The sequence below is a fragment of the Polistes canadensis genome, unplaced genomic scaffold (assembly GCF_001313835.1).
Source record: "Polistes canadensis isolate GaletaPanama2010 unplaced genomic scaffold, ASM131383v1 scaffold_8, whole genome shotgun sequence".
NCBI lineage: Eukaryota > Metazoa > Arthropoda > Insecta > Hymenoptera > Vespidae > Polistes > Polistes canadensis.
Genome location: NW_014569555.1, coordinates 197,543 through 209,717, shown reverse-complemented (window position 1 = coordinate 209,717; position 12,175 = coordinate 197,543).

Here is a 12,175-nt window from a genome sequence, read left to right as displayed (position 1 = left end):
CCGAGAAGATTATTTATTTGATCGTTAGAGAAGAATTCTACGACCGTTTGTTGGAATGAGACCGATAATCGACACACGTTGCTTGTAAAATGGAGGATTTTCAACGCGTTTTACCCCTGCTGGCGCTGGGGTTAAACTGAATCCAAAAGCAACCCTCGACTATTCGTGTCCGCCAAGCGCATGCTCAGGATTTTCTCGCGACTCTCTCTCTCTCTCTCACCCCCACCTTGTTTTCTCCCTTAGTGCCACCCTCTCTTTCTCTCTATCTCTCTCTCTCTCTCTCTCTTTCTTTCTCTCTCTTTCGCTCTTAGTCTCTGTGTGCGTATCGTACGAAAGTACGCGTCGTCGTGATTATACAGGGTGGTCGAGAAAATCGCTCGTTGGGTGATGATGCTGGAACCAGGAGGGTAGAAATTTCTCCTCTGTCTCGAGCACACACTGTTCATTCCTTCACACTCGATGATTTTGGGTCGTCCTATTATTAAGTCAATTTCAGAGACCAAGATCGTACCTTCCAGTTCTAATTTAAGAACGCTCGATATAGCAAAAGAAGGTAAATACGTTAAAAGCTTTTACCTCGACAAAAGAGATAGGAATTAATTGATATGATATTATCTCGTACGTGTTATAGCTGTGGTAAATATCGAATCGATAATTGTTTTATTACATTTACGCGTATGTATGTATCAAATATAATATATATATATTTGTTATACATATAAGTATTTTCATATGTATGTATATCTATGCATACACGTATGTATATATGTCGGAATAACGTCAAAATACGTAGGTTGAAATAGAACGTATTATTGTTATGATCGTGTAACTATGCCGGCCAATAATGCTATTCCCTTTAGAGAAGCTATAATTTCTCAACGGAATAATTGTTACATCGGTTTCCTACTTCATAGGGCAATTATGTTAATTGCATTTATCTGAACAATATTCGCGGACGATACGCGCGCCAATCGTTTCCAAGTTCATAAATCTTTTTTATCCCGATATTATTCTCCTTACGCCAACGGGGAAAGGATTTGTTCGGTAAACTTTCACGATTTTATAAAAGAAAATAAAGAGGGAAGAAAAAAAAAAAAAAAGAAATGGAAGGAAAGTAAAGAACGAAAAAGGAAACAAAGAGAAAAAGAACGATTCCTTTGGATTTGAAGAAAAAAAAAAAAAAAACTTCTTTCGAGTATTTTTGCATAAACGTATGTAGTTCTCGTAGATAGATGATGAAGTATAGTCAATTTTGTTTAATATGAAAAAGCTCTTCTTCTTCTTCTTCTTCTTCTTCTTTCTCCTTCTTTTCTTCTTCTTCCTTCTTCTTCTTCTTCTTCCTCTTTCTCTTCTTCTACTTCTACTTGTAGTAGATCTTACATTGAAAGCTGAACTATGTTCGATATTAAGAGAATTCCCCAAGATCTTTGCGGCAAGTCTGCTTACCTTCGAGCTTGGAATTTCGATCGATACTAAGACAGAAACACATGTTTCATTTTCCACGGCCCACCAAGCAACGAGGTACGAGACCGAGGCAACGATCTCGAAGGATCTCTCCTTTTCTTAGTGAACTGAATTCTTTCTCTCCTACTTTATAGAAATAAAGATAGAAAGTCTTTCTCCCCTCGTTTTTGTAATCTTTGTCATAAACACAAGTTTCACGCAGCTGATATTTTACCGTTTATTTGTCTCGGATAACCAAGAACTTTACGATTGAGAGTTGTTATTCGACGATGAAGAGCGGAGGTCGAGAGAAACGAGAGAAAGAAAGAAATATAGATAGATAGAAAGAAAGAAAGTAAGAAGGGAAACAAAGAAAGAGAAAGAGTGAAACAGTAAGACGAAAACTTGGCGGAAATCTGAAGATAGTTTTAATCCCTTTCGGCAATGTAATCCTTTCTGCTGAATTTCAGAAAATACACTTTATACCGGATTTTCTCCAAGTTTAATATCGGACTAGTTTCATCGAGTTCTCTAGAAAAGGAGAAGGAAAAGATATCCGCAGAATCTCTCCAAGACGCTCGGAGCGTGTCGTTGCAATATGCGAATACGCATTTCGTTTACCTATATACTTTCGTATTTTTTATCAAACGATATAACGTAAAGGGTAGTTGGGTATGCTGTCAAGGAAACACGTGTATACTAACTTATATCAAACTTCTACCTGTACTTAATAGACTTGAACGTTTCAAATAACTTCGTGGATAAGTGGTGAGTAACTAATTTGAAGTATCTATTAATTAAATTCCATTAACTCTTAAAGCATCGTTTATTATAATAAATTTACATCTCTCTTATGATTACAAAATGATAGAAGGAAATAGAGACAGAAAGAGATAGAGAGAAAGAGAGAGAGAGAGAAAGGGAACGTGGATTGACAGAGAGTTGGTTTTTATCATAGGAATACGAGGAAGATAAATCGATAAAGAACTTTGTCGACCGATGCAAAACTCAATAATGGATTTATTACGAATCATGTATGGCTGTCGCATCACCTCAGGCCATTTCGTAGTCACTATCTCAGAACCTTCTTCTCCCTCGACTCTCTTCCTTCCTACTCGATCGAAGAGACTCCTCTCTCGCGAGACTCTCCGGTTTCGAAAGGAGTTTCGTACTACCACAGAACACGAACCAACCAACGAAGAAAAAGATCCGAAGTCATGAAAGAAATCTGATCGTACACGTATGTAAGTAGGTAGATATGTATGTGTAGGTATATACTACTATACTATATTATACTCATGGAAATCTAGGTTTCTCGATTTTCAGATTAATTCGCGAATATAAATTTTCCTCTAATCACATATACGTATATACGTACACGTTTGATTTATTTTTTCTTTTTTTTTTTGTTTTTTTTTCTGTAATTGAAAGAAATCTTTTAGAAAAATTGAATTACTAAAAATTTGGTAATAGTAAAATAGATGAATATCTTAGAGAGAAAATTTGTCTTTAGATTTGTTTAGTTCTCGTTAGATGTACCCATTGAACTGTTAGGAACGATCAAAATGAATTCGAAACCTCTAATTGTGGCAGTTAGGAGATTGAAAGTTTTCGGGCTTCTCTCCTTCCGTTTGGAGAAAGTTTGTAAAACCACGAATCGGATCTGTTATCTGATCGTTTTCGAGAGAAAAGGGTAAGGGCTCCCTTTAAGCTTGGAAATCCGACACACGGGATCGTAAAATCGCGTAGGAACTCGATCACTTTCCAGAAGCTTTTCATCAACTCCCGAGAAATCCATTTGCGTCGACACCACGATAGCAGTGCGAAAAGCTTTGAGGGGATTGCCGGCATCAACGCCACGGGTACCGCCTCTTGCAACGTGTGAGTATCCAATGTGAGTAGGTAACTAAACGGATGTGAGAAAAGCAGAAACGACGGGAAGCTCCTATCGACGATAACTTTCATTCTTTTGCCGATATATTTTTCATAATAGAAAGAGAGAGAGAGATATACATAAACTTTTATCGATTTAAATAAAGTATATTAAAAATTGACATAATCATTTATCTTGGTTTCCATTAAAGCAGATAAATTATTGAAATTAAATTTCGTATAATCTTCCACCAACGTCTTCCATTTCCTTTGAAGTTTTTTTTCGAATTGGTATAATATAATTGGTCTCGTTTATATATATATATGAACCTGAGGGGATCACAAAATTAACCAGAAGAATTACTAGAGATACCGAAAAAAGAAACGTCAAGCAAATTACGTTCTTACAAAGATCGTCCTGTCCTTTAAATTTGTCTCTTTTCTTTCTTGAAAGGAAAATAAAAAGAAATAGAAGAAGAAGAAGAGGATCTTTCAAAGAAATAACTCCAAGCATATTTCCAATTTACGTCTCCCATCCTCTTCCCCATGAGACCAAGATTCTACAAAGCGTACCACGCGCCTGTCTCGCTTCTTCTTCGTCTTTCACGTATGACATGCAGCTACCGAAATGTATGGGGCGGGGGTGAGCGGGGGGGGGGAGCTTAAATTAGATTTGGTTAGCATGAATGTTTGAAAAGTTGAGATCTTTTAAGTAGATCGATACGAACTATTTTTCCTTTCTTCTTTTCCATTCGTACGGAATATCTCTCTTTATGAGATTTAACTTTATATCTCCGGCTTTTATTTTTTTCCTCTCTTATTTTTTTGCTTACTTTCTTTCTTATATAACTGGTTGGTTGATGTCGTTTTATAGCCATTAGGACGACGATGGAATCGATTTACGACGGTGACAATTCGTACGTGTTTTTATATCCATTCAACACAATGTCATTCATTGTTGCCTATTGAAAAATCGTGTGATACGATGCAAAAGGAAATAACTGCATCCTCCACTTGTGCGCATTCTCCTTGGTTCTTTTTATCTCGTTAAGCGAGGGAGTTTACGATATCTCCGAAGGTTATCATCCTCAGAGAAACCATCCTCGTCTTATCCTTTCCATTTCCTTCAACCCTCCGTGTCGTTCTTCACAAAGGAGGATCGTTTATGGAACGGCTTTCTTCTCACTTTCGGAACGACCCATCTACGTTGAATTCCAAGAGGAAAGGCACGGTATCACGCTAGAAAATACGAGTACGCTTATTAAAATCATCGAGTGAATAAATTGGGAAGCTCGGTGGAGATTAAAAAGGTTGTACGAGGGTATTCAACATCGAATATCATTTTCAAATACTGGATTAAATCGAAAGATTCTTTAATATTTCAATTTAATTCATTGTTACTCGGAAAAATGATAAAAACGTTGGATTAAGTTGATTAACATTGTTCGTTCATTGTAATGAAAATATTTCAAAATGTGTTTCACAAAGGAAACCGCAAGATATCTCATGACAGTGAAAGGGGAACGATTAAGGAGGGGGTGGGGGGGAGTGGAGAGGTTTACTTTCGTTGCACGTTTCTCTCTTAACAGGTGCATCGATCTAGAATTTCGGGCAGTTGGCCAGGCAAGAATAGAAACAGACAACCGAGAGAAATAGATATAGAGAAGTTTCAGACGTTGCAACAAGCTATGAATATCTCTGCATATCCATAAATATACATAAGTATAGGTGTAGACCGTCCGACGAGGTGGCGAATCATTGTACAAATAATAGAGGATTTATATAATGCAGAGGGAGACTGTAAACGAGAGGACATGACGTTGTTGCGCGCGCACACATTTTCTACCGGTAGGATGAAGTAGAAGAGGTAATAGTTGTACTAGTAGTAGTAGTAGTAGGAGTAGGAGTAATAGTAGTAGTAGTAGTAATGGTGGTGATAGCGTGGTGGCAATGCTAGTGGTAGTGGTAGTGCTAGCTGCCGGTCCTCCTCCTTCCTGAATATTTAACGTCGGCGTGACATATATAATTAATACGGCCCATTATCGCCGCCGAGCTTGAATCCTCCCTCTCCCTCGCTCTCCGAATCGTCAGATGGTCGACCTAATTAACCAGTGCCATTTACAAGCAGAACACCACGCAAAATGGCTCTCCACCACGTACGTCCTGCCAATTACAAATGAATGGGAAAGAGAAAGAGAGTGTATGAGAGAGAGAGAGAGAGAGGGAGAGAGAGAGAAAGAATACAGAAATATAACTACGAACAGATTCTAATCTCTGTTCGATGTATTAATCTCTATCCTTTATTCCTTTTAACTTTTTTCTTTATTACAAGTAATTTTATTTTCTTTATATTATTATCCCCCCATTCCTTTGTATGTTCTTTTTCCCGAAATTATTCGAACATCCCTTTTTATCCTCGTAGGCAAAATTTTCAACGATCTCGCGAAGCTAGGTATTCTTCAGGTTAATCCGCTATGCAGATATTCGCCATCTTGAAATTCCGGAAGCTCCACTCAACTTCCGAGAGTTTCGCCAATAAGTTTGTATATCGCGGTATTGCAGCTGGCCACGCTTGTCTGCTTTCCCTATGACGGTATCGTCGATTCTCTCTATCTATCTCTCTCTCTCTCTCTTTATCTATCTATTTCTCTTTCTCTTTCTTTTATTCTGTTCCTTTATCGTACACTCCCTTCCACACACTTTCTCTTTCTCTTTTTATTTTATTCTTATCTCTTTCCTTGTCTCCTTTCCTCCCATGGGGTGACGGAACCCCAAGCCGAGCGGAGAGACGACTCGAGGGAGAAAACGGAAAACGGTGGGGGATGACAGAGTGCTTCCAGGGGGTAGGAGAGGTGGAAAGGAAGTAGTTCCGCGTAACAATGTTAAAAACGTGAAAATATGCGGCGAAGTGCACTCGTAAAAGGAAAAAAAGAGAAAGACAGAAAGAGGAACTCTGCTCGGCCGCAACCGGATGGTGCGATAAAAGGTTGTGGCACCCTTTCTCTCCTTCTCTCTCTCTCTCTCTCGTTCTATCTTTTCCCCTCTCCCACTTCTTCTCCGATCTCTCGTCTCAGCAACCCTTTGTCGGTCCTATCGTCGGCCGACCTTCTGCCTCCGGGCAGCAAGCCTTGAAGGGTAGCGCTCTTTGAAACAGTGCTGAAAATCGTCGTCCTTTGTTTAACCGCCCCACCCCCACCACCACCACTACCTTTCCCCCCCCGTTAACTTTTCGTGTCTCTTCCTGGTACTCCGTTCGTCATTCGTTTTTACCGTTTTATCGTGTTATACCTTTTTCCTTTCCTATGGTATTTTTTTTTATTTTCGAATGTTTTTTTCTTATTTTCATTCTACGTTAGTTCGTTTCTTTGTTCTTTGCTCTTTTTCTTTTACTTTTTCTCCCCGACAGGTATACTTCGGTTAAATTCCATTTCGTCGAAGCTTTACAGTGTTTTCCTTCTCTCCGGTATGTGTAATCGATTTTCTTTCGCGTCATTCATCACCCTATGTCAGCTGATTTTTCTTCGTCGTCGTCGTCGTCGTCGTCGTCGTTGTCGTCGTGGTACTGATGTTACCTGATAGTCTCTACGAATGAATGACGACGAGTGGGCTAGTGCCGTGGTAGTTAAAGGGTAATACTAAAGAAGGTAGGAGGGGTGTACGTTAATTATGAGCGACCCAATCGTGTCGCGAATAATCAAATTTTCACCCTTTTCCGCGTTAGCAACGCGTCACCGCGCCGAGCCGAGCCGAGGGAAAAGTGAGCTTGGGAAAGGTCCGAACGAGAGGAAAGTGTGTAAAAAGAGGAGAGAAAAAAGAGAGAGAGAGAGAGAAGGAAAGAGAGAAGGAAAGAGAAAAGCGATAGCGAAGCGAAGGTGAAAGCTGAGGTGGTTGGAAGGGAACGAGGAAGGGAAACTCGTTTAACGAGACTGCCGGGGGTAGCTGATACACGAACGACACGGAATACATCTGGAACGAGATGCAAATTACGGACTTACGAAGTATTGTTGCGAACGTGCACCGGCTTACGTTGCAAAATAATAAATTGCGCAACGTCTGCGGTACCGCGAGACTTCCAACGTTACGATTTGAGAGGAGAATAAATATACCCTTTTATTATTACTTTTTAATTCGGAAAAATTCAAGCGCATCGTTGACATCGCTCTTTTATTTCCTATTCTATTTCTTTTTTTTTTTTCTTTCATTCTCTTTCTACTCTTTCATTTCGTATCATCGTATCATCTCTCTTCTTCCTCTCTCTCTCTCTCTCTCTCTCTCTCTTGTTTAACGAACGAGATGCAAATCTTTTTTAAAGGATTCAAAGTCGACTTGGATCGTATTAGCCTTAATATTATCATCGAGTTATCTCTGTCTCTCTATCTATTATATTTTCCTCTTTTTTTTTTATTTTAATTTCAAGAGCTTCCTCATTAGCATATTAGGAAGGTAATTAGCAACTATCGTTCCTTCAACATACTTCTTTTTATTTCTTCTTTCTTTCTTTCGTTTCTTTCTTTACAACTAATTTTTCTAAAACAAAGCCACCTAGAACGGATTCGTTTATCTTTTCGATCGGATTAGTCCTTTTTTCGAGCTAACCTATCTATGGTAATTCTTTTTAACAGGATAAACGAAATACTCGCTTATATCTCATTCTCTTTTTTTCTTCTTCTTTCCAAAATTTGATTATCGCAAACGTTTCATTTTTCGGTAACGTCCATGCGTTTCTCGTTGACGGACTGTTCGTATCTCAATTTTATCGAACATCTTTTCTCTCTCATAAGCGAACACTATCATCATACCACAAGCAACGAATTTATTATTCAATCGCGTATATTTCGTTTTATTTATCCTACTCTCTTACTATGCTACGAATCTCTTTTACTCGCATTTATTTATCTCTTATTCTTCTCCCTCTTTCTCTCTTTCTCTTTTTCCCCAAGCGTTGCAAAATGTAGTAGCTTAGGTCGTTTCTCTTTTACCGTAATTTTTTTATTAGGGATCGGTGGGTCTCTCTCTCTCTCTCTTTCTCTCTTTGGTGTACTATTCGTTGGAGTAACACTCGCGCTGACTCGCGGCATTACGCGAATTTACATTTTCTTCGTACGCCTTCGTTCCCCGAAGTCTCCTCTAGGAACTCGCTTGCACGTGATCGGAAACGGAAGTAGTCGGATTAATTCTGTAAACGCCTTCTCTCTCTCTCTCTCTCTCTCTCTCTCTCTCTCGCTCTATCTTTTTCTTTTTCTTTTTTTTCTTCCTATTTCTCTCAAAAGGTTTACAGCTAATCGATCGAGCGACTTCGTTCGAACTTCGAGGAAGGGCTAGCCCTTCCTTCCTCCCACTTCTTGCAATTTCTATTCACCTCCAGTGAGTTAATCGATATTTTATATACTTCTTCTTCTTCTTCTTCTTCTCCGACGTACCGGAAGAAGGAAAGAGAAAAGGGATCGTTACTCTAAAAGAAAAAGACAGCTTCTCTCAGCGATCTCGTAAATTTCCGTTAGATCGCTGTTCATCCTTCTGCGTTCCGATAAAATCAAAGAAGAAGAGGTAGAAGAAGAAGAAGAAGAAGAAGAAGAAGAGGTAAAGAATGAGATAAGTATTTAGGTAAATAGATCATTTTAAACTAAAAACGCGATTTAGGTCAGAGTAATTTTCGAAAGAAATAAAAAAAAGAAACCTCGGTTATACAATGGGAATTTGCTAATCCAAAAAATAATAAAAAGTATCTCTATTATTTTTATTCTTTTCGGAGAATTTGAATGTTACCTTAGCGTGTCACGGGAGAACAAAAAAATCAATTGAACGATAATATAAAAAGTAACATTAGATGGGGTTTTTCTCTAATAAAATTGCATCCTGGACACGAACTGGTGTCTTTTGTGAACCCCTTCGTGCGAGTCAATGTCTCTCTCTCTCTCTCTCTCTCTCTCTCTCTCTCTCTCTCTCTCTCTTCATCCCTTTCTCCCTTTATTTCTCTTTCTAAGCTGGTCCCTATGGCAACGAGCGTTTAAGTTCGCTTTAGTATTTCAGACTAAGGCAAAACGTTTGCATCTCCTTCCTTCCAGTACTCGCACCCTTTCTTATTCATCCCTTTTCTCTTCATCTTTCTTAACCTGACAAGTATTGTCCATGTTGAATTCGTTAAAGAATGAAAGAGAGAGAAAGAGAGAGAGAGAGAGAGAGAGAGAGAGAGAGAGTAGGAAAGCTTATCTTCTTCTTACATGGTTGTTTTCTTTCTATTCAAGTTAGTCTTTGCAACGTAGTCTTATAGCTACGTTTCGTAGCCCCCCCCCCGCCTTATAACCACCCTTCGTTTCGTCGTCCTTCTCTTCGTCCACGCTGGACTGGACTTAAGTTCCAAATGGGTTTAGCTCTGGTATCTCTTGCGAGAGTAAACGTCGTGGAACAGAAGACCGAATTGCAGACCGTCTGTCTCTTCCTTTCTTTCTCTTTCTCTCTTTCTCTCTTTCTCTCTCATTCTCTCTCTCGTTCTCGTTCTCGTTTGCGATCTCTCTTAGTTCTACTTTGTGGATAGAATCTCTTTGTTTCTCGAGGCAATGTTCCTCGGCATTGCACGGCCCAATAACCGCGGCCTCGTCCGACTAACCGAGGGATTTATTCTAGATAGTCATGTCTGTTTCTACCAGACGCAACTCAGACGATAGATCAAGAAGTGATCGTAGAATTTTTACGAAAAAAAACAAAATAAAAGCCAATAATTATTTATTTACGAATTTTTTAACTACATTCGTTTTTATTTTTTCAAAGTATTCCGATTGTTTCGTTGAGAACTACAGATGAGATTTTTTTATTTGGTATTTCATATAATTATTCTTTTTTAATTTACTAGTAAGTGTGTCACACACACACACACAGGAGATTTTACTATTTAATTCGATATATATATATATTTTTATTGAGTTATAAATATAATATAAAAAATATATTGCCGTATATCAAATAAGCCCACAAACTATTCAAGGGTCAAAATGATTAAATTTAACTTTTAAAAAAATTCTATTAAAATTTAAGATAATTTTAAAATAATTCGTAGATATTTCTCGTAAATTCGTTCGAGTTAAAGGTAGAAAATTCGTGGTATTTTAACGAGAGGTAGAAATAGAAAGAAATAAAAGATAAAAAAAGAAAAGTTCTTGGTAGCAAGGTAGGAAAAAAAAAGCGACGTTCTCTTTTCACGAATTTTCGTGAGTATGGATGACTTCAAAGTGGCGAAGTAGAGAAAGACAGAAAGAGAGAGAGAGAGAGAGAGAGACAGAGAGAGAAACGTTTTCTCACTTTCACTCGTTGTCTCTCTACATTTCTTTTCTCTCTTTTTTCTTTCTCTCTCTCTCTCTCTTCCACGCAGTACACACACATACATACACACACATACGCGCGTACACATTGCCACGATGGTGTATTATCGTTCCCGTGCGAACTATAAAGGGCAACCTCAAGCGTTACCGCCTTGGCTGCAATGCCGAGACTTTCGGGTTGAACGATGCACCCGAGACTTCGTTTTACAAAGCGTTTAACGAACTCTGCTTTCTCGCGTCCTCTCGATTCATCTTCTCCTATCTTCTTTCTACGTTTCCTTAACGTTAAGGCCTGACCCCCCCCCCACCCCCGCCTGACTTTCATCTCGAAAATCGCGAGAGAGAAATCGAGTAAAACGAAATTGCGTTGCTCTCTTATGCTAAAGGATCTTACCTTTTTCTTTTTCTTTCTCTCTCTCTCTCTCTCTCTCTCTCGCATGCTCTAAAAATATCTTTGTCGTTGTCGAGGAAAACGAGAAAACTTAGATGATCATGGAATATCTTTATTGAATAAAACTTTACTAAACTTGGTAAGTATATTCTATGGGAAATAACGAGATCATTCTACTGTAAATCTTTTAAAGTTCCAATCGACTATGATATCGAACGATATCGTTCGCGGTAACGATTTAATCGATAATGTTAACGAACATTAACCGCGCCGAACCTTTTGGGTCACAAGTGCAAATGTTAACGGCGTGTCTCGATTGAACGTAACTCGGTGTTTCGCGCGGTTAAGCATCCCGCGTTTCCCCATACCCAAACCCTGCCAATTATTTTATCACATTACTCCCGCATGATGCGATAACAACGCTGTCGATCAAATTTCAAGCTACGGAACATCCGTTTCAAACGATTTGCCACACGTGTATCCGTTTCGTTTGTTCCCCACGATCTGTTTCTCTCTCTCTTTCTCTCTCATTCTTTATTTCTTTCTCTTTTTCTCTGTCTCACACTCTAATTCTATTTCTACGAATTAAACCGTTCGGAAATCATGAAGAATTTATACGATTACGCGCAAATTAAAATGTCGTTTACCGGTCATTAATAAACAACCTTGACAGCAACCTAACCCACCTAGTCGCAGATTTTAAATGCGAAATTCGACAACATTTTATTCGACCGACCCCGACTCGACGTTAACAATCGCGTTCGTTCCTGTTTCGTTTTTATCGCATTTACTTCGCTTTAGTCTCGTTAACCGAACGACCTTTTTTTTCTTTTCATCTTTAGAACAAAATTTAAATGTTCGTGTATTTTATATGAGTGAGTGAAACTTTGGGGATATTTATTGATATCATTTGCCAAAGTTCAAATGCCTTTGTAAAGAGATAGAAAGAGAGAGGGCGAGAAAGAGAGAGAGAGAGAGAGGAAAAGTTGGGCTATCAAATTTCTAAACGTGACGGACACCGATGAAATATGGATCGATGAAACGATTCGTTTGCTCGTAGGAACCTTTCAAAGCCAGAAGCAAAATAATTCGATCGTTTTGTATCCGGCCGGATGGATAGACAGCCGTGACAATGCGTTCCTTATTCGTGTCA